This window comes from Diadema antillarum, unplaced genomic scaffold, assembly GCF_040938485.1.
Source record: "Diadema antillarum isolate AM-2024a unplaced genomic scaffold, OU_Dant_1.0 seq00001151_RagTag, whole genome shotgun sequence".
Classification (NCBI taxonomy): Eukaryota; Metazoa; Echinodermata; class Echinoidea; order Diadematoida; family Diadematidae; genus Diadema; species Diadema antillarum.
In genome coordinates this window covers 287,136-294,065 of record NW_027271962.1, presented here as the reverse complement: position 1 = coordinate 294,065, position 6,930 = coordinate 287,136, and positions in this window count along the sequence as shown.

Genomic DNA, 6,930 nt, shown 5'->3' with positions numbered 1-6,930 from the left:
CATGAACAGTTTATCGAAATATACATGTGTATTGAGTGAATGCGGCAATACTAGGAAAACACATCAGTGACGGTTTGAGAAAAATCGGATAATCCGTTCAAAATTATGAATCTTTAGAATTTCAGTGCTTCTGCGGCTGGATGAGAAGGCTACAACAGCTTTTGACATCACATCATAACAATAATATAAAGAATTAAGATATAGAGAGAATAGCACAAAATTTCATTCATTTGTTTTGAAAAGCACACGTTCTTTTGACTTGTTGTTGACATAAGTGTAATAATTATCCTTGTTTTCCGAAAGAGGTAAGTAAACTGCTCTTCCATTTTGGTTGAAAAATTAAATACGTTGAAATCTTTGTTAATTCTTTCTATCAATGTTTTTGTGTGATGTCACAAGCTCTGGTAGCCTTCTCATCCAGCTGTAGAGGCATTAAAACTTTAAAAATTCATAACTTTTGAACGGATTATCCGATTTTTTTTTTCTCAAACTTTCACTAATGTGTTCTACTTATATTTCTACATTCTCTCAACCTACTTTTTTATTTGGGTAAAATTCCCCTTTAAGAAACAGAAATGAATCGGTAGTCGGAATGTTGTAGGGTGTTTTTTTTTTCATTACGTAGAATTGCTATTGAAAAACACACACAACATGTACAAAAACCTACCAGACGGAGCGATACGAGTAAAACACTAAATTTTCGATGGACAACGTTACCCAGTAGATACGAAAAAAAGGTGTATGCACAGCCATTCACAACACCAACTGCGAACATGATTTTCTATGTGTATCGTATACTTTATGCACTGAAGCATGTCTCAACATACTAGCTTTACTCATCTGAAAACAAGACACATGTTCCCTTAATGTCAAATAACTATGTTTCTGTACACCTCCATCAATGTGAACACTGTATTACAATGTAAAATTTGGATAGAGTTTAAGCTTGAAAAAAAAATGACCCCTTTGATCATAGTATAGCAAGAAAATGAGACGACTGTATGTATTTTCAAGTGAAACATGAAAACATCGTGTCTTTTGTGCATTCAACATAATTAATCCTTTTACATAATGGTGACAATTGTACAGGCGTTATTGTAGACTATGTAGCTCCATGTGTAGAATTAAGACAACTCGTATGTAAAATATCAAGCTGAACTGAACATGTCAAGACATTCAGGTATTTGTGTATGCAAGATGTTCTCTGGGAACTGTGGGATTGAAGAGTTCTAGCAATGATGAGATGATACAGAATGGAGGAACACAACACAGTGTTGTCTTGCAACCGATGTCCAATGCACAGATCCCATGTTTTTCGGCTGAAATTCTTGCGCTATGGTATAATTTCTAGAGTGATGACTCACTATCATGTAGCATAGCATGACGAAAATGTTGCAATCATTTAGACTCATTGAAAGTGCGTCAATACCGCGTTAATATATCTTTTTAAGGCCTTGCCATGCACCTTTCAAGGGCAAGCCTTGCGTAAGCTTTGCAAGTGACATGCGGGGAATACAGTTTGCTACCCGGAGGTCCCCACAAATGGCCCGCATATGACAGCATCTAGCACGTATCTCGCCCGTAGTTGCCCGGAAATGTGAAGACCCTGTCACAACTTTCCGGGGAAGGTACGCAGGCTTGTTGTACGTAGGGATTTCCAGCATGCAGGATAATTTCTGCGGGCGGACGAGGATTTAGGTGAGTTTTGAATGCGTCTCACCTACTGGATGCGTGCTACGTACGTTCTGCGGAAGTGCAGTCTGTTGTGACCTACGTGTCGGGCACGTGGGTGGCGAGTGAGGGCTGACAACTCAGTGAAGGAATCCCTCTGAAGGACTAGTTATATGGCAGAGGTCCCACAGAATGCCATTATCTTGACCGCAGCCGACTCTCAACTAAGCAGCAGAAAGGCAGTAAATAAAACTCAGCATGCACGCAATTTCGCTCCCATAGCTCTCACCACGCCCGGAAAACTGACCAGCTACACGGATGTTGGCAGTATTGACACGGTTCCTTCCCAGACATCCAAATTTTGTTTCTAGAATGGCCGCAGATGACACACTTGTCTGGCCCACAGGTACAGCTCCACGGCAATCTACATACTTCAAGCGGATTTACTGCCTGTGACTTGCGGCAGCTACGGACCTCCTGCTGGTGTTCTGCGTGGACCTCTGCTGGCAATCCCCCCGACTCACCCGGAACAAGTTTTGAGCATGCTCAAATCGGACCTGCGTGAGCAACTTCTGACAACTACGGGCAAGATACGTACTAAGTCCTGCCGGGTGCGGGCAATCTTCGGGGACCTCTGGGTACCAAAAATTGTTCCCTGCAAGTAGCAAGTAAGGCTTGCCCGGATAGGTGTGACAATCCCTTGAACATGGTCATATCCTGTTCCGGGTGAGTCACGGGGATCGTCCGCGCAGGTTCACGCAGAACACCAGAAGGAGTAGGAGAATAAATTGCAGGAAACCCCCACGCAGGTAACGCTCAGTTGTAACGTAGGAAGTTCACAGTGCTCGTATGTCTCCCGTAACTAGAACGTCAGTAGCAAGTAAGTAGCACGCGTCCAGCAAGTTAGACGCACGTGAAACTCGCAAAACTCGCGAAGCTCACTCAAATCTTTGTCAGCCAGCAGAAAATTATCCTGCTTGCTGGAAAATCCCTGCGCGCAACAAGCCATCGCAGCTTTCTCGGAAAGGTGTGACAGGATCTATACATCTGATATGTCCATATAAAGATTTTTTGGGGGGATGAAATTCATTTCAAAGATATCTATTAAGTACTGCTTTATTTCTAAAACTATTTGAATGTCATGATTTTTAAGTAGTATAACATATTTCTATGTGTTGTGATAAAATGAATTCTTTCTGTTTCATTGTGTGCTGTGTTCAATCATTGATATACCAGAATCACAACTGAAATTATCGAGACATATAATACATTTGACGGCAACATTACGTAAACTAGAAATTATAATAGGTCAAACCTAAATCGCAATATGTAATCACAACTCGATGATATCTGCATGTACTTATGACTCGTATCTTATTTTCCTATTTTTTGTGTTTTTTATACTGTAAATAGACATTTTCCATAATACGATTCTTTACCGTATGTATTCAGAAAACAAGTAAATTTGGATGTATGAAATTTTAATGTATTATTCAGTCTGCACATTAGAAATACTGTAGTGTTTATTTCATTGTGTGTGTGTGTATTCTGCATATGCAATAGCAAAAGAACGAGATGTATTTTTACCATTGAAAGCGCCCGGTATATAGTTGATCTACTCAATACTGCCCTTCTACTGAAAATCGGAATTGTTCGTGAATCTTGAGGGACCATTGTGACAAACATATGTATCTGTTTCGCGCCAGGGAAAGCGCAAACATACTCAACATCTGTATATTCTCAATGAGAGACTTTTTTCTTTTCTATTTTTATGAAATGATCTTAACACTTAAACATGTTCAATAATTATTGACGTCTTTCTTGTCTCCGGTTTTTGTCCATGTCGAAACACCGAAACTGCCCGAATTAAACTGGACGTTCGTAGTGGCTAACTGCGCCAAATTTATTTGGTTCACGACATAGGAAAAAAAGTAGAATCTTTCTACCTTTTCTAATATTCACTTTCTTACTCTACTACATTTCTTTAAAGTTAAAGATTTTATTCTACTAATTTATATAAGCCCTGCATGAGTAGTGACTGCGAGCAAACAGCCGTGTGTTCTCTGTATGGCCAAATTTCTGTCGTTTTTCTATATTTTGTAAGTTTGCTTTTCGGGTCCATTTCGTGCAAACGACCCTTAGGAATTAAGAACCTCATTTCGCTTGCGGATTTTTAAACTGAATCCCTTGTTATGGTTCAGTGAAGAGAAAGGTGTATATCAGCGGCTGCTATCTTCCACTTGAGTGGCGTAATTGACTGTAAAGATCCCCTTCTACAATACTCACAGGCACTATGAAAATACAATTTAGGTTACTCTCGTATCATGAGCAAAGTAGTATTTGAAAGCATTCTTTCGTGTTAGGTAGTACAAATGTACTCGAAATGACTGGCAAGAACTCATGAAGTTCCGTTTACTCACCAGCTAATAAAGATACCGAGCTGAGAACTTTAAATGGCAAACCTTTATACTGGCTCTCATCTATAAGTACTTTCGAAGAGGGGAATTGGATTTTCTGAAATACCTCAAACTGAACTGAGTTGAATTGAACTTCCATCGAGTGACCGTCTCAGGTTACATGTAATTTTTCCTTGAGATTAATGCAAAAAAAATTATTAAACTAATGCAAAAAACAATATGGAATATATTTCATAATTAGTAGACCAGAATATGCATGCATTGTAATACATGAGGTCCGAGTGCAGCACTGTTGTATCGTGTATCGAGTGTGTGTGTGTGTGTGTGTGCAAGTATAATTATGTTTTTGTGTGTATGTGTGTGCTTATGAGAGAGTATTTGATGTCCGTGTGTGTATATGTCTACATGTTTACGTGTGATCATGTACAATTTATACTATAGGCCTACTTACTCATATCATTGCCTTTGTTCTCGTTACTAACAGATTTAGACAAGTAAAATCAAAATTTCATGATAATCAATTTGATGATATTAGAAATAATGCAAGAAAAATTTGGCAACTATTGAGCGATTACTTGGAAAATATAAAGAGAAGTCATGTATTGAATTGATCAAACTTGATTGTGAAGTAACAGATGAAGGATCAATAATATTGATTATCATAAATGCTTTTAATGATTCATTTGCAACTATTAGAAGTAAATTAATCTAACAACATATAGATACATGCAGAATAAATTTTGATTTTTATTTACGTAAGTGGATTCTCTTCTTAAACAATATTTTTAAAACCTGTTAAACCAATAGAATTGATCAATATTGTTTTTACAGATGAAAAATGATACAAGTTCTGGCTTCGATTCTGGAAGCATCAATGTAGTTATAAAGTTATTCTTTGATTACCAATATTTATATAATATTGACTGGCCCTGAGGGAGGTACCAGAAAATATTGCCCAAACTGAAAGCATATTGCCCGAGTCGAAGACGAGGGCAATATGTTTTCAGTGCGGGCAATATTTATCTGGTACCTCCCGAAAGAAAGGCCAGTCAATATCATAAGTATTACCTATCCCCCTAGGTAACTTAAGAAAATATGTAAATACGGCTACACACTATTATATGATACAGATCAAGCCACATTTGACTACCTGTAGACCATCAACATGTTGAATAATTGCAAAATTGTTCATCAATGTATATCATTCAACTCCAACTTCAAAGATACATGTAGTTGTAACAGGCAAACTTCAAACTGCTGAACGTTCTTACACTTTATTTTTACTTCTCTGTTTAAAGTTTGAGAGTTGTAAAACTGATGGTCACTCTGCAATTACTGATCACAAATGGACTAGTCATTGCCTAGTGCTGCTGTAAGTCGTCGACCTTGTATGAGTTGATTTATCAGCGTTCTTATGCGGTGCGTGTAACTGACACCCTGGACGTCCTGGAATGTTTTCTTTTCGTGGTCGATCGGAATGTTTACGTTTAAAGCAGGGAGGTGGGGAGAGAGAACCCACTCTTTAGAGCTTTTTACACTTGTAAATTTTCGCTTAGCCCCGGACCAACGGTGGGGCTAAGGGGGGGGGGGGGGCTTAGCCCCACCGTTGGTACGGGACTATCCTTAGCCCACTTTCTGTTTACACTCGTTTTTGCCAAAGTGGGCTAGCCCCACCGATAGTACGGTACTATCTGGCCCTGCAAAATAGCAGGGGTTAGCACCGCAATTGCGGTGCCAAGCAAGTGAGTGTAAACAGAACGAAAAAATAATCCGGGGCTAAGCGACGGAGACGAAGTCCGACCTCCACTGACCAATCAGAAACGAGGTAATCAAGTGCTGCCGATGCGTGCGTGTACGTGTACAGTGCACAGCATAATCATGAATATCTATGTGGTTTGGAAAGTCCGGGGCTAAGAAATACGAATGTAAAAAGGTCAGTTTTCTCCTTAGCCCCGGACAAGAGATAGTACGGGACTAATTGGCCAGTGTAAAAAGCTGAAACAAATTTGTACGGGACTAACGATAGTCCTGGGTCAGAGAAACAAAAGTGTAAAAAGCCCTTTTCTCTTCCCACCTCCCCAAACCGGAAAATTGCACTGTTTGCACATACTGTTACTGTTACGCAGCGACGTGGCGAAAAGCATATTGACTGCTGACCTTTAACCCTGCAAAATAACAACTCCTGACCTTTAACCCTGCAAAATAACAACCGGAATTGCCTCGCAAAACTCCCTCGTATAGGTAATAATTTCATTTGTTTCACATTTTAAAGAATATTTAGTTGTAATATGTTGACACCTGGAAAGGCGTGACAGGGCGAGTTAACTTGAGAGGTGCGTGTATGGGCGATTTTTAGAGAGGACATGGCGGGTTTAACTCGAGTATTGTGAGCTCACTACTAGTTATGACTAGTTGCATACGAGTCGCTTCGAGTACTAGGGCAACATTTTTAGCACGTTCAAACATTTTAGAACAACTTCAGACTGAAACACGTGTGTAGGGATGTTATGCCGAGTCGCGACGAGAAGACAGTGGCAAATTGTCCCGAATCGCATGATGAGCTCTTCGGTCATTCCGAGTGCTGCTAAAATCCAAATCGCCATCACTCTCTGCAATTCGATACTACAAGTCGGTAAGGTGGGAGCGTTGCACACTGCGGAAGTATTTTGAGTATACAGCGTCTTTGCATATCAAGAAACTGCATACAATAAAATTGTCTATCAAGAACTGTAAATAATCTATTTCTTGCCATAATCAACTCTTCAATCAAATAATTATGCAGCTGTCATTTGTATGACGCACCTCTTGACCCCCGGGATAGGTGCGTCAAAGTACCAATGTG